Here is a 24,795-nt window from a genome sequence, read left to right on the forward strand (position 1 = left end):
CAATTTTAAGTACCTAATCCTAAGTGTTTGCATATAATTAGATCAAATTTATGTAATTGTATGGATGTCTAAAGTTGATACACTTCAATATCTTTGATTTAGTTGTTGAAGTCTGGAAAATATTTTATTATATTATAGGCATCCGTATTGAACCTGGAGTCGACCCTAAATAAATAGTTGGATTTGAAAATGAAATTATGTTTTATAGTACAGTATTATTTGAAAAAGTATGATATTACAAAGATAGTTTTATGGATAATATATTGTTATTTTTAATTAATGTCTCATATAGTACCAATGTTTCGGTTCAATAATATATTATAACGCACAGATTTGGCACGATGTTTGTAGTACGATAGGGGTTGTGTTGTTGGGCTCTTCCCATAGGTTTATTATTGCCATGACATTTTTTGTACACTAAGAGTCATGACGTGGGTTCATCTCATAGTTTGTACTGTCACAATGCATTTAAGATGCTAAGGGTTGTGAGGTGGGTTTATCCCACAGGCTTCTTTCTTTTATTGTCCGATGGTATTCTGGGATGCCATGCACCACTTGATAGTGCTAAGTATATTATATGGTATATTGTTTATGTTTCTGAGTATATTGTTGATTTTATGATATTTATAGTTTTACTACACTTTCATAATTACTTTGTAAGATTATATTTATATTATTTTATGCTCAATATTTATATTATAGCTGATCCAATTTTATAATATTTTTAATGGACATTAATTTGTACTAATTGAGCATTAATTTTATAATATTGATTTAGAATATGAGTTTGGGTTTTATAAAAATGGGAACCTTTCAAAATATTGAAACGAGAGGTCTTGAAAGAAATATTTAACAAAATATATATGATTTTTGTATTGTGTCATGTCACTTACTGAGATATCTTTATTTTTTGTTTTTAAATTTATTTCCTTAGGTTCAGGTAGTTAGCTAACAGTCTACCTCGCACATTACTCATTGTTTCATATTTTCAACAACAGCAGCAGCATTTATCTTTCTCTGTTATCTTTATTTTCCTAAACTTATTTACATCAATTGTATTTCTAAATTTTAAAAATACTTTTAAAATGCTCTGACTTAAATATTGGACGTAGTAGTGATCCTATTATGCACGTGTAGTAATGGCCTGTAATATGACGAGCTATAATTATGGACCATAGTTATAGATTTAAATGCTATTATGACTCTAGCTTTTAAGATATTATTTGATATTGCATGTGTTTGTTGTCTATGGTTTAAGTGAGGTTCCATTGGGTATTCTCTAGGAATTGCCCAATGGGACTTTACTAGATAGGGCCACCTAGAAAATCTTAGAAGGGCTCCAAGGTAGGTCCTGTCAGCTTGGTATCAGAGCTTTAGGTTCTAAATTCCTCAAGGTTGTGTGCAATGCTATACAAATCATCCTATGTTTTATATATTTTTACCTAATCTATTTCTTGAAATTAATTACATTTCATTTATTCTTTGAAATAGTACTCTTCCTAGATGGCACACAGAGGTAAACATAGGTCATCCTAATAGACTTCAATAGAAAGTATAGATGCACCCACCTTATAAGGAGCATCTTATTGAGCACCTGGCTTGATCACTCGAGAGGAGTGAGTTTATTAGACATTCTATTGATCAGGCTCGTAGAATTAAACCAGTGATTTTGATGGCTCCACAAATCTTATTGCATCTTTATCTTGGCTAGCTAACAAGGAAAAAATCCTAGATGAGGGTATGTAGTGTACAGACAAGGACAGGGTGAGGATAACTAGTTTTATGCTAAAGGGAAACACAAGAAAATGGTGGATGTATGAGATGATCAGAAGACGTCACACTTGGCATTGTTTAAGATTTCATTTCGCATCAAGTTCTACCATCCCGCCTTTATTAAATTAAAAAGCTCGAGTATTAGACGCTCACTCAAGATAGCATGACAGTTTCTAAATACAAGTGGAGATTCAAAAAAACGTTAAAGTTATACCCCAAATTGGTTGCCAATGAGGTTAGCAAGAAGAGGAGATTGTTTTATCATTTAAACAAGCTTGTAGCTAGGGGTGGGCAAAAACCGACCTGACCCGACAAAACCGACCAAACCGAAGAATTTGGGTCGGTTTGGGTTGGTTTTTATTGTTTAGTCGGTTTGGGTCGGGTTATACATATTTAAATGTTAGATTTTCGGTTCGGGTTACGGGTTGGAAGGAATTTTAACCCACCCAACCCGAACCGAACCGTTTCATAACCAAAGAGCCATTTTGCAAAAATTATTTTCATTAAATTATTTCTATGAAATTTTGTAAGCCATTGATCTCTCACCATCTAATTACCACCATTGGATTTCAAGATGAAAACACAATACACAACAGTGACAGCACTCAACAGAACACAATCTCAGATTCTCACAAAACGAAATTGAAGCCCTAGCATTCGCGTCGCCAATCGCCACTCGCAGGCAGCATCCTCCGGCCAGCCACCACCCGATTGAACTCCCAAGCAACGCCACCACTCGTCACCCTCCCAAGTCCCAAGCTCTGCAGGTAAAAATCATTATATTTCTTATTATTATTATAGTGATTATTGATTGATTGAAATTGAAAGGAAATCTTTCATAATTTTATTTTATTTCGAGTTAGCAACTTCTATTTTATTTTTTTTTCGTTCCTTTCTGCTTCCCTTCGGATTGGAAAATTAAATAGATCTTTGCATCTCACACAATTCAAATCTTGTAACACTCAACACTTTCACGAGGCTCACTCTACATCCTAATTACACAAACACTGAAACACCTATGCACAAATTAAACAATTTTCCGGGAAATTGCAATCATCCTTCACAACCCAATTAAGCTAAAAACCCAAAAATGAAAGCAATGAAACACAGAAAACAAAGAGACAGAGACAGAAAGAGACTGACTTAGCTGAAGCAGACAAATGGAGTCTGGGCTCCACGGGACTCGGAGAAGCTCCTCTCATCTCAATCGATACAGCAACAAGATGAGAATGGCACCATCTGATTCTGATTTAGAGAAAAAACAAACACAAGCAGAAAAACAGAAAAATAGTATTTTTATTACTTTCTGGAAACACCCAAAAAAAAAAAAAAACAGATTCAGAGAAAGCAAATACAGAGAACTGAAAATGAAAAGTAGAAAATACCCAGTTGCTGTGATCTATTTAAAAGAGTGAGTAGCGGAGCTTTTGCTGGCTTAAAAAGAGTTAAAGACTGCCATAGAAGGCAGTTAATTCATTACTTTTTCATGCTCTTGTCTAAAACCCGGTAATCCAATAAAATATTGAGTATTGACTCAGACTAGTCAAATTTCCTCTTAAAAGATAGTCAAATTTCACTTTTTTTCTTTTCGGTGATGTTTAAGTTTATTCTTTTCTTGTGTAATGGTGTAGGTGCAGAATGATTTGGTTGGGGATAAGTGATATAAAAAAGAACAATGATTAAGAAAACTAAGTGGAAACTTTTTGGGTTATGTATAATTTCTTTATCAAATAATAGTAATTTTGAATCTAGAACTTTAAAAATATTTAAAAATTAATTTCTTTGTTGAACAATCTGTCATTGCCAATTTGATTCTTGCTCTTAATGGTTAAAAATGCATACTTGTACTCAATTATGTCATTTGCATGAATGATGGAAAATAAATATTATTTTTTTATTTCAATTCATTTATATTTATGCCCTAAAATCTTGTGCAAATCAGAGTGTTTATATTGTTGTTTGTTTGATTCAAATGGCTTATTTTGTTGAATGGTGGACTTGGCAGTATCTGTCCAATTATTATATAAATTCATCATAATAATGTTCATAATTATGTACAAGCTAAACTTAAAGTACAAGCTGCATATATATATATATATATATTTTTTTTTATTTATATATTTATATATAATTATATATGAGGTTCTTTTCCTCAAGTCACTCAAAATTATTTATGCATAACTAAAACTTTTTGTCTTGATAAATATGAATAAAAACCTTAACCTGCATTTTTTGTTCACAATCGCAGAATATATTGGAAGAAAGCTACTTCTTCAGTCACCTTCAAGGACCAAACAGCTTGCCTGAATCACCTGTTGGACAGGCTTCTCAAACTCTCAGCAGTCAGCACTAATTTGGGCAGTGAATCTAATTCCTCTCCAAATGGTAGAACAGATGTGGCAGGTTTGATAAGCTTCTAATTCTCTGGAATTTATTCTCTTTTAATTTCCTTTGGTGGTTGTTTCCCATTACTTAAAGAATCTATGCTATTTTAAATACATAAAATATTATACATGGAAACTATGGAATGCTGTTTTTTCTAATCAGTCTTAACACCAGGAGTTTGGATGGAAGAAGTGTATTTTTTTTTTTCTGTTTTTTCTAATTAGTATTGCAATTTTATTTTTTTTATTTTGCTTTGTGGTCTAATATATTTTTTTCCCCTGTTTTGTAGATAAAATCAAACAGCCTATCGTGACTTGCATAAATCGAATAGCATTCCTTTTCATTGTTTAATTCCAAGATCACAAACAATTGTGTGATTGTCTATTATTTGGAGGTAAGTTACTTAGCCTTTTTCTCGTTATTTTTGCATGTGGGAAGGTCAAAAATTGCTTTTGGAAAGTGTAGTGAAGCATAGGCTGTGAAATTGTTTGTTGTGAAGTTTGGAGATTGTGAAGTGATGTGTGACTTGATTGCTGTGAAGTTGTTAATATAACCTGGCCTGCTGATTTTGACAGCTATATGTATATATATTTGTATATATATATATATACATATATGTATATGTTTATTTTGTTTTTAATAGGTTCTAGATGGATGAAGGCCACAATGATTTGTATGATATTAATGAATTGGAAGAGTATTTAAATGAATCAGATAAAGCTGAATCTCAACCTTCACAGTTGGATAAACCTTATAAAACGCAAAAGAGAAAACCTTCTAGGGCTCCATCTTGGGTTTGGGAACATTTTGAAAAAATTCCAGATTATGATCCAAATAATCCTAGGTGCAAATGTAAACATTGTGGGGTAGATTATGCATGTAATACCAAGAGATGTGGAACTAGTACATTGCGAAACCATTTGATGAACCAATGCACAAAATATCCTAATAGGATGGAGGATAAAAAGCAACAAGTTCTTTCATTTGAAAGTGGTAGTAGCAATTTGGTCTCTATGAGTACAACATTTAGTAAAGAGGCATGTAGGCTTGCATGTGCAGAAATGATCATCATGGACGAGTTACCATTTAGCCACGTTGAAGGAGAAGGGTTTAGAAAGTTTTGTAATGCTTTGAACCCTAAGTTTGAACCGCCATCTCGTAGAACAATTTCTAGAGATGTGTTTCAGTTGTACTTAGATGAGAAAAAAATTTTGAAGAGTGTGTTTTCATTGAGGAAGCAAAGGGTTTGTCTTACGACAGACACATGGACTTCCATTCAAAATAACAATTACATGACTCTTACCGCTCATTTCATTGATGATGATTGGAAGTTGCATAAGAGAATTTTAAATTTTTGTATTGTGCAAAATCATAAGGGTGAGACAATTGGTAAGGTTATAGAAAATTGTTTAATTGAATGGGGTATTGAAAGGGTTTTCACAATAACGGTTGATAATGCTTCTTCAAATGATGTGGCTGTTAATTTTTTGAAAGAAAAATTAAATTATTGGAAAGGAAATGTTTTGGATGGTGAGTTTTTACATGTTCGTTGTGCTGCACATATTGTAAATTTAATTGTGACATTTGGATTAAAGGAAATCCATGATAGTATTGCTGGAATTCGTAATGCTATTAGATATGTTCGATCATCTCCTTCAAGGTTAAACAAATTTAAAGAATGTGTAGAGAATGAGAAAATTGAATATAAAGAAACCGTGGTTTTGGATGTGTCTACTAGGTGGAATTCCACCTATTTGATGTTGAACTCGGCTTTGAAGTATCAAAAAGGTTTTGATAGGATGATAGATGCTGATGGACATTATCTTAGATATTTTGAGGAAGATGAAGTAGGAAGGAAGAGAGCCGGACCACCTCTAATTAAAGATTGGGATAGTGCAAGGGTTTTTGTGAAATTTCTTGCTACTTTTTATGAAGTTACCTTAAAGTTTAGTGCCTCTTTGACTGTTACTTCTAATATATGTTTTCATGAATTGAGTTTGATGTATAATGCACTTGTTGAATGGAGTAATAGTCAAAATCATTTGATGGCCAATATGGCAAAGAAAATGTTGATAAAGTTTGACAAATATTGGGGTTCACTTGGAAATGTCAACAAGTTGTTGCTTATTGCCATTGTGCTTGATCCACGATATAAGCTGGAATATGTATCATATCTTTTTGAGGATGCTTATGAAAGTGGTATGGTTGAATCTTTGACTAGGGATGTAAAAGATACTTTAGTTAACCTTTACAACTTCTATAAGGAAATTGATTCTATGAATGGGAGTTCTAAAGTATCAAATTCAAATGATGGTCAATCAATGCAAGCACAACAAAGTGGGATGATGATGGATTCATTGGATGATGGAAGCATAGATGATCGTCGGCGTTTGAAAGAATCACAATTTAAAAAAAGAAAAATGGAAAAAAATGAATTGGAAATAAAGAATGAGGTTGATAAATTTTTGTTTGATCCATGTGAGGATGTGGAGAGTGAGAAATTTGATATTTTGGCTTGGTGGAAAAATAATTGGACAAAATATCGAATTTTATCTCAAATTGCAAGAGATGTATACGCCATTCCAGTTTCTACAGTAGCATCCGAATCTGCTTTTAGTACCGGAGGGCGTATTCTTGATGCATTCAGAAGTTCATTGGGTCCAAAAATGGTGGAGGCTTTGATTTGTTCTCAAAATTGGTTGCAATCAAAGCCTATGACGTATGATTATAGAGTTGAAATACCAATAGAAGATGTCGCATATTATGATTCTATTGAATCGGGTAAGAATTTTTTTTATTATTATTATTTGTAATTTTATTTTTATTATCTATTTTAGAGTTTTTAGAATTTTTTAGTAATATTTACAACTTCGTTTAGCTTACTAATTAATCTAATATCATATTTTAATTTGTTTAGGAGCATCTTGGGTTACAAAACAAAGTTTACCTCCACCTAATTGATATATGATTACTTGGTAAGTTTGTTGTTAATTCCAAATCATCAATTATCTTTTACGTTAGATAATATTTTAGTAATACACTTAAACTTAATGTTTATTGATTGCTAATTCTTTACATTTAATGCTTAATGTTTAATGTTTATTTATAATTTTAATGTTTGTTGAAGGATGAATGGAATTTGGTTTATTGAGGTAGTGAGCTTGTGGTTGCTGCTGGTGGCTTTTCATGCAATGGAGAATGTGGAAGAAAACAATATTTAAACTAATTTTTATTTTTATGGATTATTAGTTTATTTAATTATAAGTTTATTTTAAAATTTTAGATTTCAAATATGGGTTGTATTTTATTTTGTAGCTAATAATGGTTGTAGACTTGTTATATACTTTATTTGTTGATGTATGGTTTATAATTGGGTGGTGGTAGTAGTAGATTTGTATTATAGTTGTATGATTATGTGTTGTATTATTTAATATGTTTGATGCTTAATAATTAACTTATTTGGTATTTTTGTTTAGGTGGATGGATGTATGTTAAAATTATTTAATTTAAAGAATAATTTGAAAAGAATATCTAATTTAAAATATAGATTGATGATTAAAAAGGTCTAAAAATTTTTTTATACAATTTTGGTCCAAAAAATACCAAATTCGAAATATATATATATATATATATATACAATTTGGGCCGAGGCCTAACACGAAGCCCAGACCGGCCCAACCCGCAAACCCAACCCAAACCGATCAAGTATGGTCGGTTCGGTTCGGTTCGGTTCGGTTTTTGTATTGGGTTCGGTTCGGTTCGGTTATGTAACCAACCCAAACCGAATTGGTCGGTTAGGTTTAAAAAAACCCCAAAAACCGAACCAATCCGCACCGAGCCCACCCCTACTTGTAGCATTGAGAATCTCAAATGCAATTCACCCTATATATTAGTCTATAAGACATGCTGGCCTAGACTTAGAAAGGCAGACCTTGATGTGTAGGTCTAAAAGCTGATCATTTAATGGCATCTTTTCAAAGACCCTCAGTCAGGGATTATTTAAAAGGGGTAGCTCTAGCTCAGGATCATTGTTGGATGAAGGATTCAAAGGAGGCAGACATATCCTCAAGGACAGTAGATCCCAGAAAGCTGGACACACTCAAGATTCAAAATAGCAGACAATGAGTAGTGGTATCTCCATTATTAAAGATCCACAGGCAGAGGCAATTTTCATTTTGCATGTAACTTCTGTATGATGGGTCATGCCAATGAGATAGACCATACTTTCATTGCGGGCAATCGGAGCACTTCAAGAAGGATTGCCCCTATTGAGGACAGAGTCAAGCTAGAGCATCAAGATTGGGTGCTCAGATTTAATAGACAGGTTTTCAATAGACTAATGAGTTCAAAGGACAGGATACACAGAGAGGCCAGACTTTAGGTGGCACTAATAGCACTGGACAATAGTCCACATCTGCAGCCTAAAGTGGAGGTTGAAAGGGATGATCACCTACCAGAGGCATGGTGTATGCTATGACAAGGTAGGAGGCATAGGCCACTCCCGATGTTGTGACAGGTACACTACCTATGCTTGGTATTGATGTATTTGTTTTATTGTCTCAAGGGCCACACACTCTTTTACTTCGCATGGATGTATTGCCTGAGTTAGGATGACTCTAGCTCCATTAGGATGTTACTTGGAAATTTCCACACCCACAGAAAGGTTCTTGGTTTTATGGCATTTGTGTTTGGTGATGGATTTTGATCTTGGTTTTGGTATTTTGTTTTTTTGAAAGTTGAAGGTTTTATGCTGATGATGTATTACAAATCTAAGGTGGTCGATGTTTTTCGTGATAACTTCATCTTTTAAGGAATATCGTGTTTGAAGCACAATTAGAATATAAGAAATAGATGAATATTCTCTTATGGTTTGAGGACCTAGCAATTAATTCTTAATATTTGGTTGTGATATTATACTAAGATTTAAATTTCTTTATTGCTTAAGGTATGGATTTTTTGAGTCTGTTGAAATTGGAAGAATTTGGCGTATTTTTAAAAATGATATTTAATGATGCGAACCTAGGTTAACTCAAGCCTAAACCTGTATTATACTAGCCTAGATCAAAAAATTAAGTTCAAGTTCTTATAGTCACCTCAACCCCTGATAAGTCAAGATGTTCTATTGATAAGTCAAACTAAAACACTTGATTTCTATTAAGTGTTTTAGGTGTTCAAAGAGAACAAAGATAATTCTTTCTCACAAATAATTTTCTATATAATATGTAAGCTGATTTCTCATTGAAAATAAGCCTTTAGATAGGCTTTGAATGAACAAAATAAAACCCTAAAAGACTAGTAAAACTGGCCATAGAGAATAGGAAACTATGCTTGGCCGAATTTCACCTTCCTTTCCTAAACTAAATTGTATTAATTAATTCTTTTATTTTGAATTAGGAATTAATTAATTTACAATCAAAATAATAAGATTCTAACTATCCTAAGTTGAATTATCCAGCAAATAAACAAATAAAAATCAAAATAAAAGATAGTTTCCTAAAACAAAAAGTCAAACTCAAATTAAGAAACTAGTTAACTAGTTTGACAACTAAGCTAACTTTAATCAATTTTCAGCTTGTAAAGGCTCCAAATCAGCTCCAATATGCCATGTAGGATGCCAAATAGGATTAATAATGAATCCCATACGTTGACCTTGATTGGAACAAAGAGAAAATGCTTAATCACTAAAATACAGTAAAGCCAATGGCAAATACAGCAAATTCAGCCAAAACTATTTTCCATGCGCAAATGGCCTCTTTAGTTGCTTTTGCTTCTGCCTTGACTTGTTTTCATGACCGCTTAGTGATATCAATTGAATTCAAGAAGTGTTGAACCCATTCCTTGCTACCTAAAGTCCACAAATGCACAAAAACAGCTACCCAGATCCATATCGGCCTCCACCACATGGATGCTTAAAATAGGCTTTGAATCTTTGGGTATTGACATGCCCTTTTGAGAATTGATAACCCTTGAATAAAACCAGCTAGGTTGTCCTTAAATCTTTTGGCTTGTGCCCTGGTGATTGGCCTGGTCATCAATTGTATCGAATCAGCACCCCAGCGAGTAGTCAGTTGTGTGGGTACGGACGGATTCTCATCATTTAAGATAATGAAAGGACTCAACTTGATATTTTGGATTCTTACTTTTTGGTGTTTGCAATCTCAAGGATTACAATAGGCTTTATAAGCAATCTAAGACCCTCCATTAGAATGAAAATTTTTGTTTGATGACTTTGATGAATTTGGTGAAAAGAACAATGTTTGTTGAGGCTAAAAAAATTGAATATTCAATGAAGAACATGAATCTTATAATTGTAAGTGCTAGGAGTGTGATCTGAGCCAAAAAGAACAATCTCAGTTTTAACTTTGTATCATTGGTATATGCTTTGAGGAAATTAAACTTGAGTTCTAAACTCTTTTTTTCATTTAATGCATGTATTTTTGGTGTTACTTACAAATTGGGAAAGTTACAAGTCATGCAAGTATGATATTGATAGTTAAGAGATGACTTTGGAAATGAAATTGAAAGATACATTCTTATGTGATTTTTATTTGGCAGATGGATATGTTCTTACGTGACTTTTATAGAGAGGGTAACAAAATATAATTAATTTCAGAAAAATGATAAGTAAGGAAAAATAAAATATAGGATGAGTTGTATGGCAATGCATAACCCCCGAGCAATTTAGAACCTAGAGCTTTGATACTAAGTTGACAAGATTCGCCCCAGACATCCTCCCAAGATCTCCCATATAGTCCTACCTAGTAAAGTCCCACTAGGCAATTTTTAGAGAAAACCCAATAAAACTTCACATAAACCGTGGACAACCAAAAGCGTACAATATAAAATAACACCTGAAGTTATAAAAAAAAAAAAAAAATGAACCCCAACAGCATGTTAATTCACAATCAAGTTCTGCAGCTCTTCATACTACAGACCATTACTACGCATATATAATAGTCACTACCATGTCCATAATTTAGTTCAGAGCATTTTAAGAATATTTGTAAAATTAAGCGAACAACTGATATGAATAAGTCTAGGAAAATAAAGATAAACAAAAAAAGATAAATATTGCTGCTGTTGTGGAAAACACAACACAATAAGTGATGCGCAAGGTGGATTGCTTGCTGAATGTCTGGACCTAGAGGAACAAATTTAAAAATAAATAAAACATGAAATAAAAATATTTCAGTGAGTGGTAGAGTACAATAAAAAAATAATATTTTATTTCTATAAATCTTTCTCTCAAGACCTCTCATGATCATCTCTTAGAATAATGCTACACGCATCGCTGCAAATCTGCATACTATAATATTATGCTAAATCAAAACACTAATACTATATAGTACATGAGTTAAAAACAATAGCACAGTATTCATAAACAATTTTTTTAAGTTCACACTTATTCATTTTTCTACATATAAGTATTGTACCATAAACTATAATTTAATATTCAAACCCAACCATTTATTTAAATATATCAAAAATTCCAAATCACCATTTCATGTTAAAACACAAATATAAATAGTGAAATATATATTACTATAAACCATTTTTAAGCACTTAAAATATAAAACAGTTAAACATGCTTAAAAATTATACAATATCAATCAACTGTCTCAAAAATCAAATATTTTGTAAAATGACTAAACCATCAATTTAACTGTCTAAATAGTTAAATATCAAGATCCACAAGTTCACTAGAACTCATTTGAATTTAAAATTGATAAGACAACATTTGGGACCCTTTCCAAGCATCTAAGATGGCTCCGCCTAAGGAAACTCTATTGAACCAGTACCGAGAGTTCAGTAGGACCTTCTCATAAATTGGATATAACCTAATACCATAAAAGAGAAAAATAACCACTTTTAATAGGAATTTTAAAATCGTAGTCATACCTATCAAGAGTTCTAACTCAGGAGAAAGAAAAACAAAAATAAGCATACATAATAGGACAATCCACCAGAGCATACTAAAAAAAAATAAATGAGTACAAAAATATATAAAACATAATGTATAATAGTACTATAAGAAAATATAAAAAATAAAAAAAAGGCAATGCATCAGCATTGGAAAGGTAATAAATATGAAGGTTTGATAATGATGTAATATACGAAGGTGATGATGATGGAACGGTGCCCAAATGTAGTATGCACAAACTATCAACTAAGGCCTAGGCAAAACAGTTTTTAAAAAAATACAAAACTATGAGACAAGTTTAGTGAGTAAACAATTATCATATTATGAAAATAAATATTATTCTTAAAAATCATTTCTCTCGATACCTTGCTTTCACTCTTTGAAATTTTCCTATTTTAACAAACAGTTTTCACAAAGTTCTTAATTATCCCAAAATAACACTTTCATAAATCATAAGATAAAGAAATTAAAACCAAAATAATATCCTCCACCTTGTAATAAAATAATATTTTTACAAGTTATCAATAATCGAAATATACATAACCATATATTATAACCTTAGAGTATAAAACAAAAGCCCTATGTACCATATTCATTACCATAACCTATCACTCAACCATACTACCTTTCTAGTGTTTTGTCGACTACCAAGGGAAAGAAAAAATGTCAATGTGATCTTCAACGTCCCAGAGCATCACAAAATGGGACCTCTGATCCAACCTTAAGAAACACATAATCAAACAGGGGATGGCCAAATAAGTGAGTGATATTCCGACAAATCCAAATTCATGGTATAGTATGGTACACAAAAATCTACAATCTGATATATTTATATAACTATTTAATAATACCCATAATCATTGTATTAAAATATTCCCACATATATCAACATAAACATATATATATATACTTGTATAATTATAAACCAAAATTTATTTAAGTCAAATCTTTCCTATTTGTATCCTATATTATGATAAATTAAATAATTATTTCATAGCATGTGATAAAGCATATAATTCGAATAATTCCATAAATAATAATACTAATAGAGAAATTTATATATCACATACAATCAAACACATAATTCCCAAAACCATTTCAGAAAATAAAGTTCTCTCGTAGATCGTAGCTCAAACTACTTCCTCCACTGGACCACCTCTAATAAATGGAGCATACCAATATTCCAAAATATCCTTAATAACTCTAAAATTTCTAAAACTGAATACCAAACAATTCAATTATATTGTAGGCCTTAAATACCAGACACCCAAGGCCAAAGCGCAATTTATTGAAATTAAACTTTCTATTGGTTCCATTAACACCGAATTACACTATTCCAACTTCAGTTTTGTCTAATTTGTCTAATTATGTCTAGACATAGTCCAAATTTATCTGGTATTAAACTAATTGATCCAAAATAGAAAAACTATCAAACAAAATCCAAAATTTACAAGCTTTATATAAATGGAAATCTTGTGAAATAGGTAGAAAGGTCTAAACTCACTTTGGTTCAAAAACGTCATCAATAGTCAAAAAACACAATAAAAAAAAAAGAATCTAAGCTCACCTTTGTCTAAAAACGTCCCTTGTAGCCGAAAAACATGTTGAAAAATTCTATCAAACTTGATTTTGATGGATCTCTTAAATCGTGAAGAATTTTGACAAATGGAGGATATAAAAGGATTTCGAGGGTCCAAAATAGGGGAAGGTATATAGGTCGACCTAAAATGGCCAAAAGTCTAGCCAACCAATCGAAAAAATAGTGGGCAGTCATTGTCGTCTTCACCAGCCCAATTTGGGTATGTTCGGTGGTGGGTTGGCTTGAAATTTTAGTGGTTGGCCAGCAACAAGGTCAGTTTTCCCACCTTCCAATATCTCAACATTGACCTGGTTGGCGATGGAAACAGGCGATTGACTCGGTTTGGGTTCCATGGGTTTATAAGAGCCTTTAGGACTTTTTGAATATTTTTAAATTTATTTACTAATGGCATGCTCCCTAAAGCATTTATATAGCCCAGGGTCCACTAAATGACAAACTCATGACTCGTTTGGACATAGATAAATATTGATATTTAAAAATTCTTTAGAACTATTACTTTATAGCCGTAACTCAAAATTAGGTTTGTCATCATTCTACAAGCTCTTCACTATGATGTACTAGTTAAACCAAGATTATTGTGCAATAAAAAGTCAAACTCAAGGCCCATTAACAATCTAATTAATCAATCCTAGTAAAACCAAATAAAATTCTAATTCTAATTTTTGATTTTTGACACAAGTCATCACAAAAACTATTCAAAATCTTATCAAAAGTCACATGAAATGCTAACACATACGTGTAATATTTATATATGCATATAATAGCCATATAAATAAATCATATATGTATCATATTCAAGCTATATATATGTTGTACTAGCATGCCTAAAATAATTTAAAAAATATAACCACTTGCAAATACCTCTACTGTTCACTCATGCTCCTCCATAGGGTCTACTCCAAGTGTCGTACGATGGCCTATAATATAATAAAATATTCCTTAGACTCTAACAATTAAATCAAAGATATTGGTCTATACCAAATGTCTTAAAATAATTCATGCATTCATAAAATTACATGAATTGGATATCGAGTGATACAATATACTGCGTATCTAGTACTTAAAATTAGGGTTTTTCACCCAAAAGCTAATTTACTTAAATTGAACCTTCCAATGGGTCTTATCAATATATATTTATATTAATCCAACTTGAATTTTGTTCAATTTATCCAATTTTATTCAAAACACAATCCAATTTTATCTGGTATCATACTAATTGACCTAAAAATGAAATAATTATCATATGATATCTAAAATTCACAAACTTTACACCAACGGAAAGCCCAAGAGATAAAGAATACATTGGTGTGCTCACGTCAATCCAAAAATTTCATCAATGGTCAGAAAACTCGTAAAAAAATTGAACCAAATTTTTCATTGATGGATCTATTAATCGGTAAAGAATTTTACCAAACGAAATCAGAAATGAATTTAAAGGGTCCAAATTAGGGGGAAGGTGTATGAGCTGAGCTAGAATGGCCAAAAAATGACCAAATCATCATAAATCAATGGCTTATCGTTACTAGCGTTGGCCTGATCTATGCCTATTCAGTAGCAGCTTTCCATGAAATTCCACTGCTATGGTTGTTGTTGAGTGGGTTTCCTTCCTGTATCGCACATATAGATCAAAAAAAGGTCAAATGGCAGTTATCCATTTTGGATGTCAAATGGGTCGCTAATGGGTCAGGTCAAGTTCCATGGGCTTGGGATGATTTTTCAAAGGTTTGGGGACCTTTTGGGCATTTTTTTATTTAGTCACTGTTTGGCACATTTTCCAATATTATATGATTTTAGGTTACTAACAGACAACATTCAAGACTGATTTAGACACTAATATAATATTATTGTTTAAAAATTACTCAAAACCATGCCTTTTTAACCATAACCATATAACTGCTTACCACTTACGCTCCGCCATCCATTCCAAGTTTAGGAACCTAGGTAATAGTATCCCGATCAAATAGCTGATGAAGGGGATGAGCGAAACAAGGAGTCTACTGGGCCGACAATATACAAACTTGTATCGATAAGATCTACATAATAGTATATGAGTCAAAACCAAAATTCATCCTCAAATATAAGTCAAACTCTATCACACTTAAAAAGTCCAATTTGGTCAAACTCTGTTACTTTAGTCAATCCATTCAAAATTTTAAATTCTATATGTTTTTTTCCAAGACATATTGTTACGTCCTACACCCTTTATGAAAATTTCATCCTCAAAATTTTATAGCTTATTATTGAAACATGTAATAATGTTGTCTCCATAAGGTCCAATCGTTCGCAATTTCACATAGCTCCAACTTCCTAAGAAGCCAAAAGATTTTCATTAGCAGAAACATTTGTCCACGAGATCTCACTCAACCCAATCAAGCCCACCCTTGGAAAACACTAATGCCACAATGCAAATCCTTGAGGACTCACTTCCCAACTCTAAAAGGATAACACTTTTAACTTCACAAAACAAAATTCAACCCTTTGAATACCGTAACTACAATGTAGAAAAAAACTCTAATATCTCTATAAATAATTCAAAAATAAGAACCAACTTCTAGTAGAGTGATCAACAACAAATCCATCAAAACCTTAACAATAGTAAAAGAAAACTATCAAACACCCAAACAAAATCACATAAGATCATATCTTTCAATATCAATTTCAAAGTCATTATGTAATCATCAATATCACTTTTACACGACTCATAACTCTCCTAAATTACAACTAACTCCAAAAATCCATTTATCAAATCAAAAGGAAAGTTTAGAATTTTAAGTCTAATTTCCTCTAACCAAATACCAATAACACAAAGTTAAAATTGGGATTGTTCTTTTGCCTCCAGAAACCCCTGTCTTATTCTTGCATTGTCTTGAATCATGTAAGGATAGAATTTTGATAATTCTCTAAGCGTTCTCTCATCCTCTGACATTGTCACATTGCTTTGTGTCAGCCATTCAAGTTCTCGTCTATTTAATTCTCTATAGGTTGGAATTGTTCATATATATAGCATTCATCATCTTTTCATGTCAATTTCTAGTATCTACCTCTGCATAAGTTTAGTTATTATGGACCTGCCTTGATAGGAGCACTCCAAGCCTTAAATTAAGACCTCTTTTTTTTTTCCACACCTATTAAGCAATAAGACAACAGCAGAGTCTGTAAAACCATTAACTCACATCACTTTGTCTCTTAGCCTATACAATTGAACACCTAAACAATCCACTACAACTCATAACCTGAGCCAAATCCATAGGCTAGCTCTCAGAAACTTCGAACTGATACTTACTCGAAACAACGTCTACCTTATCCTCACCACATCACAAAGGAAATTTTTTATGAGAGTGTAACAAAATATAATTAATTTCAGGAAAATGATAAGTAAGGATAAACAAAACATAAGATGAGTTGTATAGCAATGCATAACCCCCAAGCAATTTGAAACCTAGAGCTCTGATACCAAGTTGATAAGACCAGCCTCGTGAACCCTTTCAGGATCTCCTGGGTGGTCCCACCTAGTGAAATCCCAATAAGCAATTCCTAGAGAAAACCCAATAGAATCTCACTCAAACAACAGACAACCAAATGCATGTGATATAAAATAATATCCAAAGTTATAAAAAACAAATAAATAAATAAATAAAGCCACAACAGAATGCTAGTCCACTAATATAATCAACCTTTATAGCCCATCATACTACAAGCCATTACGACATATGCTTACTTAAGTCACTACCATGTCTATAATTTAGTTCAGAACATTCTAAGAATATTTGTAAAATTAAATAGTATAACTGATACAGATAAGTCTAAGAAAATAAAGATAAATAGAAAAAGATAAATATTACTGCTGCTGTGGAAAACACGAAATAATATGTATTGTGCAAGTTAGACCGTCCGCTAACTGCTTGAACCTAGGGGAACAAATTTAAAAACAAATAAAACATGAGATAAAAATATCTCAGTGATTAACATGGTACAATAAGAAAATAATATTTTATTTTTATAAACTTTTATGTCAAGACCTATAATTCCGCTCTTTCAAAAAGTTTCCCTTTTAAAATCATTTTGCAAAATCCATATTTGCACCCCAAATTCATATTGTAAAGTTTAGATTTAAATTTATAAATAAATAAACTATTTAGTTATTATACCAAATTAATCATGATTTAAATACTGGATATAAAATAATATAAATATATTCGTAAAAATAACTATGTAAATAACATAAAACCACAATAGATCAAAAAACCAGCATTGTGCTAAGAAAAATAAAGAATATACCATAAGATATACCTAATGCTGCCAAATGGTGCACAGCATCCCAAAAAAACATCAAACAGTAAGAGAGAGAAAGAAACCTATGGGATGAACCCACCTCATGATCCTTAGTGTTTTGAAGATATTGTGGCAATACAAAACCTTGGGGTGAGCCCAACTCATGACCTTTAGTATACGAAAGGTATCGTGAGAAATAATGAACCTGCGGGATGAACTCATCTGACGATCTTTAGCGTACTATAAGCATCGTAACAAAACTACGCGCTATAATATAATACTGAACCAAAATAGTAATACTATATGGTACATCAATTAAAAACAATAGTACAATATTCATAAATAATTTTTTCAAAATCATGCTTTTTTCCATAAACAAGTATTATACCATAAACTGGAATTTAATATTCAAACCTAACCTTTTGTTTAAATATTCTGAAAATTCCAAATCATCATTTCATACCAAAACAAAAATATCAATAGTGAAAAATATATCATCATAAACCATTTGTAAGCATTTTAAAATATAAAACACTTAAACATACTTAAAAATATACAATTTTCAATCCACTTTCTCAAAAATATCAAATATTTTATAAGCACTTTCAATCAGCTTGAAATCGTAGTGAGCCCGGCATCACTCCACACCAAACTAGCATGGCCCTTGCATGCTTCACACTATGCAACACTTTCTCCATGTCAACATTGCTTTTTCCCTCCCTTATGTGCTCCTCCTCACATGACCAATTTAAAGAGATACTGAGGTGTCATTTTGATGAGAAATTAAGAGTTTATTACCCTTTCTAGTAGGGTTTTTAAAGGAGGAGAAGCTTAAAAAGAAGGGGAAGATTTGGGAAGAGAAATATAGATTTTTAGTTAGAGAAGCAAGTAATCTAGAGAGAGAAAGCTAGAGATTGAAGACTTTCAAGACATTGGAGCATCAAAACTCTTCAACTATTTAATTTTTTTCTCTACTTTTCTTGTTCTTCAAACTTATATTAAGGATCTTTGCTGTTTTTTTCTCTACCTTTTCTAGTTCTTTAAACTCATATTAAGGATCTTTGAACTTTTTATAGAGTCTATGATGTTTTGTATGGGTTTGTCTCTAGTTTTGGATTTGGATATTACTATGAGCATGTTTAGCTAAATTTATATCTAATATTTTGATAGAATTTCTACTCATATGATATTTGGTTAATTGGATTGATTATTAATCTGAATTTTATCCCGTACTTATTTTTTTCTTGGACTTATTGCTTACAATACTCTTTTGATTGGAAAATTGATGGGTTCTTGCTAGATTTACAAATTAGTTCTTGGGAAAGATTAATGTTGTAAAGTTGCCACTAGAAACACACAACCTACGTTCTAATTAAGTTAGGAGACTAAATTAGGATTGGCTAACTAAAAAGGGAATTGTATGCTTAGATAATTAAGGCAATTAGGAAGGAATTCCAATTTAACTAATGGCCTATAAATTCTAACTAGAACTTGGAAAAGTAAATTAGATGAGTTTGAGAGCCTTTGGTTAGTAACTGGTTACAATTTGGTTAGTATTTAGCTCAAATATAGGAAAGGTAGAGAGAAAGTCAAGATCTCAGGACTTTTATTAATAGTTGTTCCATTTCTAGATTTTATTTTGAGCTTGTTAGCTTTGGTTATCTTCCTAATTGCTTAGATATAGTTAATTTAGATAAATATTTTTGTTTCTTTTTCTCAATTTGAATATCGTGCTTGGATAAAAAAGATTAGTTATAATTTTAGTAATTAGTTTAAATGTCTAAACCTTTCCTGTGGGACGATATCCAACATTTTTGTCACTATATTACTTGCATAATCTTTATACTTGTGGAGTTTGTTGAACATTTCTAAACATTATTACCCTTTTTTTTTACCATAAAATAATTTATTGAGATAAGTTCTTAGTGGAGTTGTTCTCGTGTGAGAAGATCGTGGAGATGATAGAGAGAAGTCGTCTTTGTGAAGACAATCATTAAGATGGTTTAGGAGCTTGTAAAGTCGATCCAAGGCTGGAGGATTTAATCACCCACTAATGGATAAAGACGCTCAGTATATACCCATACACTTACTTTCGGTGATGTTGATGTATTTTCCTTTTTTTTTTTTTTTTGTACTTAGTGGATTATGACTAAAAGGTGATAATTGATACCCATAGTTTTATCCCCACATAAGGGAGTTTCCATTATTATCTGCTTTTAAATTATACATTTATTGTTTTTAAAAATAATTGCTTGGAAGGATTAGCCGTCGACTCTACTATATATATAGTTAATTTTTAATTTGCATGTTTAGAGAATTGCTATGAAGTAGATTTAGGTTCTTGCAAATTCCTTTGTTTCTCACAATTTTGTTGGGGGGGGAGTGCTAAATCAAAAAACCTATTCAACACCCCCTCCCTCTTGGGATAAAGGTAGTTTTCAATCTTTCATCCCTCTAAAACTTTGCCACCTACAAAGTTTAGGGACATAATTTTGATGAAGCCTGTAGGCAAGAATGAAACAAGAAAATCATCTTTAGAGAGGCTTATATAGGGGGAAAATAAATAAATAAATAAAATATGAACACATAGATAAAATTATTATAAATGATAGTTTATGAATTACACAAAAAAAAAAAATGTTAGTTGTTAATTTCATTTTATAGAAATGTGTACAATTTTTAGAAAAATAAAAATTAAAAGTTATTCACATAAGTTTTATTTCCATGTGTTTATTTTGATCGAAAAATGTTATTTCCTAATTTATAATCGAAATATTAGTGGTACTATTAGATTTTATTAAAAAAAACAAAAACAAAACAAAACAACATTAAATTCTGAAAAAATGATAAACAAAATTAAAATAAAATTAGAAATATAAATTTATCGAAAGAAAGATATCATTAATAAAGAAACAACAATAATGCTAAAGTTATTTATTTGATTTACTTATCTATTTTTAAGTTATATGAATATATCAACCAATAATATTTAAAAAAATATTGCTTGATAAATAAATTTAGTTAATATTCAAGTGTCTATAGCATTACTAAAGTGTAGTGACCCTTACCAAGTAAACACCTAAAATTTAAATTTCTATGTGGTCTAACCAAGTTTAACTCAGTAAGATCCTTGGGGAAGTTAAAAATTTGACTTTTTGTTAGGCTTATCATTTATGAAATGTAAATTTAGAATTGTTGGGTCGTGAGAATAACATATTAGAATCTTGAGCATGCACACCAAGTAGTTTGTTTTAATTTAGCTTGATGGAATACTATGGTTTTATTTAGGTTCTCGGAGTGAGACCAAAGGTGATATAAAGGCTGAGGATCAAGTTTTAGCTATCCTAGAGAGTGGATATTTATTTTTGAAAATGTTTTAGGATTATGAGCACGATTTGATATTATGATGTTTATGCTTTAGAAGCAAGAGTATATATATACATATATATATATATATAAACATGTATATGGTATTATAACATATGATAAAAATTTTATATGATTTATGATTTGACATATTTTGAGAAATCTTATTATTTTAAAGATTTGTGGATTTCATTTATGTTGATTTATGTATTTGAGAAAGAATATATGTTTTGATATATTTTTGTGAGAAAATAAATATGGATATTAGTTGAATTATGATTATGGATTTTTATATGTACCATTACCAAACGACATTTATGAAACTGATGAATATGATATGCGCACTTTTATATTGTCATCCTCTACTTTGACACATACTTCGTTGAGTTTGGATGTGAGGTCTCAAATCCATCGTGCTTTAGAACACTGAAGGTCAAATAATTTTTCCCATCCCTATGGTCGGCAACATCTTAGGACATTAATGACTGGACCACTCCTGGAGCCCTTTCTAGACATCCGAGATGGTTCCTCCAGAAAGTTTAGTAGAACCTCCTTGTAAATTGGAAATAGCCCAATAGTAAAAATAGAGAAACATAAATGTTTTTAACAAAATTTCTGTAAAGCATCAACATACCCATCAAGGGTTCCAACTCAAGACTCAAGAGAAAGAAAAATGGAAATAAAAGCACACATATTAAGTTAATCCACAAAGCATATAAAGGAAGTAAATGAGTCCGAAAATAAATAAAACAATATAGCAGTAGTCTCATAAGAGTGAAGAAAATGAACAATACATCAATAGCAGAAAATGTAGCGAAGATGAAGATGCAAGAATGATGAAATGCACAAAGGTAATGCTGAATAGTGTCCAAATGTAGTATGCACCAATTGTCAACTAAAACCTATGGAAACAGTTTGAAAATACAAAACTAGATGAGATCAATGAATAACCATATAAAATATTATGAAAATAAATATTATTTTTAAATATTATTTCATTCAAAATCTCAGTTCCACTCTTTGAAAGTTTCTCCTATTTTGACAAATAGTTTTCATAAAACCCACGTTTATCCCTAAGTTATAACTACTTCATAAGTCATAGAATAAAGAAATTAAAATCAAAGAATATCCATCACTTTATAAATAAAATAACACTTTTACAAATCAGAATTTATAAATATTGATAATCATAAAATGTATATCAATGGTATGCATCCAATAATATCTCTAATATACCATAACCATTACGAAAACCTATCACACGACCACATTTAGCATCCTACTATGTCATCGACTACGGAGGTAAGAGAAAACTATCATTGCGACCCTTGATGTATCAAAGGTGCTGCAAACTAGGACCTTCCATCCAACCACATGAATCATGCGATAAAATAAAGAATGGTCAAATAAAAGCACACAGTCATAATCTAATAAATTCATAACCATGATACAATATGGCACACAATGATCAACGAATCAGTATCAAACTCATAATCCAATATATTTATATAATTAACCAAATAATATCCATAATTATCGTATCATAATATTTTCACAAATACCATCATATATATTTTATCTATCATATACCAAAATTTACTTATGCCAAACCATTTCTTTTTGATATATCATAAAATGATAAATCAGATAATTATTTTATAGTATGTAATAAAGCATGTGGCTCGAATAATTATAGAAATAATAATAATAATAAGATAATATATAATCAAGCATATAATTTTTCAAAACTATTTCAAAAATAAAAGTCCATTCATAGATTATAGCTCAAGCCAGCTCCTCCGCCAGATCTCCTCCAGTATCAATCCATGAGTCTAAAATAATAATAAAATATTTATCAAGCTCTAAAATTTAAACCAAAGACATTGATGTATACCAATATCCCAAAATAACTTTATATCCCTAACATTTTTTAAAACTAGACACAAAATAGTTCAATTATATTGTAAGCCCTAAATACTTGATATCCAAAATTTGGGTTGTTCCGCCAATTTTATGAAATTGAACATTTTATTAGGTCCTATTAACATTTAATTACACAAATTCAACTTTAGTTTTATCCAATTTTGTCCAAACATATTCAAATTTTACTCGCTATTAAACTAATTGATCCAAAAATAGAAAAATTATCAAATGACATACAAAATTTACAAACTTTATATTGACGGTGAACTCAAGATTGGGAATGCATTCGTGTACTCATACGGATCTAAAAGTCTTGCCGATAGCTAAAAAACCCTCTCAAAATTTTAGTCAAACTTAGTATTGTTGAATCCTGCAAACGGTGGGGAATTTTGAAAAATGAAGGCCAGGAATGGGTTCAGACAGTCCAAAATATAGGGTAAAAAGGGGTTGCTAGACTTGGGTTTGACAAAAAAGGCTAAATCACCAAAAAGGATGGTGGCACCATTGCTTGCTTTAGGAGCCTAATATGGGCGCATCACCTATTGATCAGCCATGAAACTTGGCAGCCAAGGTCATCAATTGGTGGGCTCCTTCAATGGTCAAAAAAGTCCAAACAACAGCAACACAATTCAAGGTTTAAACAGGTCTATGGGTTAGGTTGTGGGTCTGATCAAGTTTGGGAGGGTTTTGGGATAAAATAGATATTTATCAAATTGCTTAATGATTGACACGCTTCCTATTTGTATACAGGCCTTGAGTCCGCTAAACAACAAAAACACAAGACTGTTTTGAACACAAATAAAATATTAATGCTTAAAACTTTTCAAAACTATAATTTTTTAAACGTAACTTACAAGTAAGTCTACCACCTGTTTACGAACTTATATTGACAAACTCTACAGTACAGTGTACTGATTAAATCAAGATTCTTGACCAAACAAAAGTCAAACTTAGAGCTTATTCATAATTTAACTAGTCAACCCTAGTCAAACTATTTAAAACTTAAATTCCAGCTTTAACGTTGGGATGGATCGTCACACTAAACGTGGGTGTACGACAAGTTTGGTAATGGTTATGGTACATGAATTTTATAAGGTTTATGAATATATATATTATACATATGAATTTGGATGTGATTATAGATTAGATATTCTATAAATTTCTATAATGTACTAAGAAACTTTTCTATGGACTTAGATGATTTTTGGTTAGTCTTAAAATTTCCTATATTTTGGGGTTATCACAAATAGTTTTGTGAAAACCATTTTCAAAACAGGAGAACTTTTATAAAATAAAAAAAATAAAAAAGTTAAAGTAAAGCTTGGAAAGAAAGAGATTTTTGGATGTATACATGTATTTATATATATATATATATATATAAATTCCTTTGGATTATTATTCATTCATTGAGCTTGTCTCACATTTTCATTATTTCCAACAGTTTCACCTAGGCTACTGTTGACAGATACCTCATCGCACATAGGCATCTCTATCACATCCATCCTCCCCTGCCGGTGTATATATTCTTATATCTATTTCTCTTGCTGCTCTGATA

At 31.3% G+C, this 24,795-nt stretch overlaps 1 long non-coding RNA gene across 1 annotated transcript; it reads left to right on the forward strand.

The window, feature by feature from the left end:
• The first annotated feature begins 2,347 nt into the window (after window positions 1–2,347).
• On the forward strand, window positions 2,348–4,499 carry LOC132800382 (uncharacterized). The gene is made up of 3 exons (XR_009635458.1): window positions 2,348–2,540; window positions 4,022–4,176; window positions 4,448–4,499. It is a non-coding gene; the product is annotated as an uncharacterized LOC132800382 (long non-coding RNA).
• The last annotated feature ends 20,296 nt before the right edge of the window (window positions 4,500–24,795 follow it).

This window comes from Ziziphus jujuba, chromosome 1 (assembly GCF_031755915.1).
Source record: "Ziziphus jujuba cultivar Dongzao chromosome 1, ASM3175591v1".
Lineage (NCBI taxonomy): Eukaryota > Viridiplantae > Streptophyta > Magnoliopsida > Rosales > Rhamnaceae > Ziziphus > Ziziphus jujuba.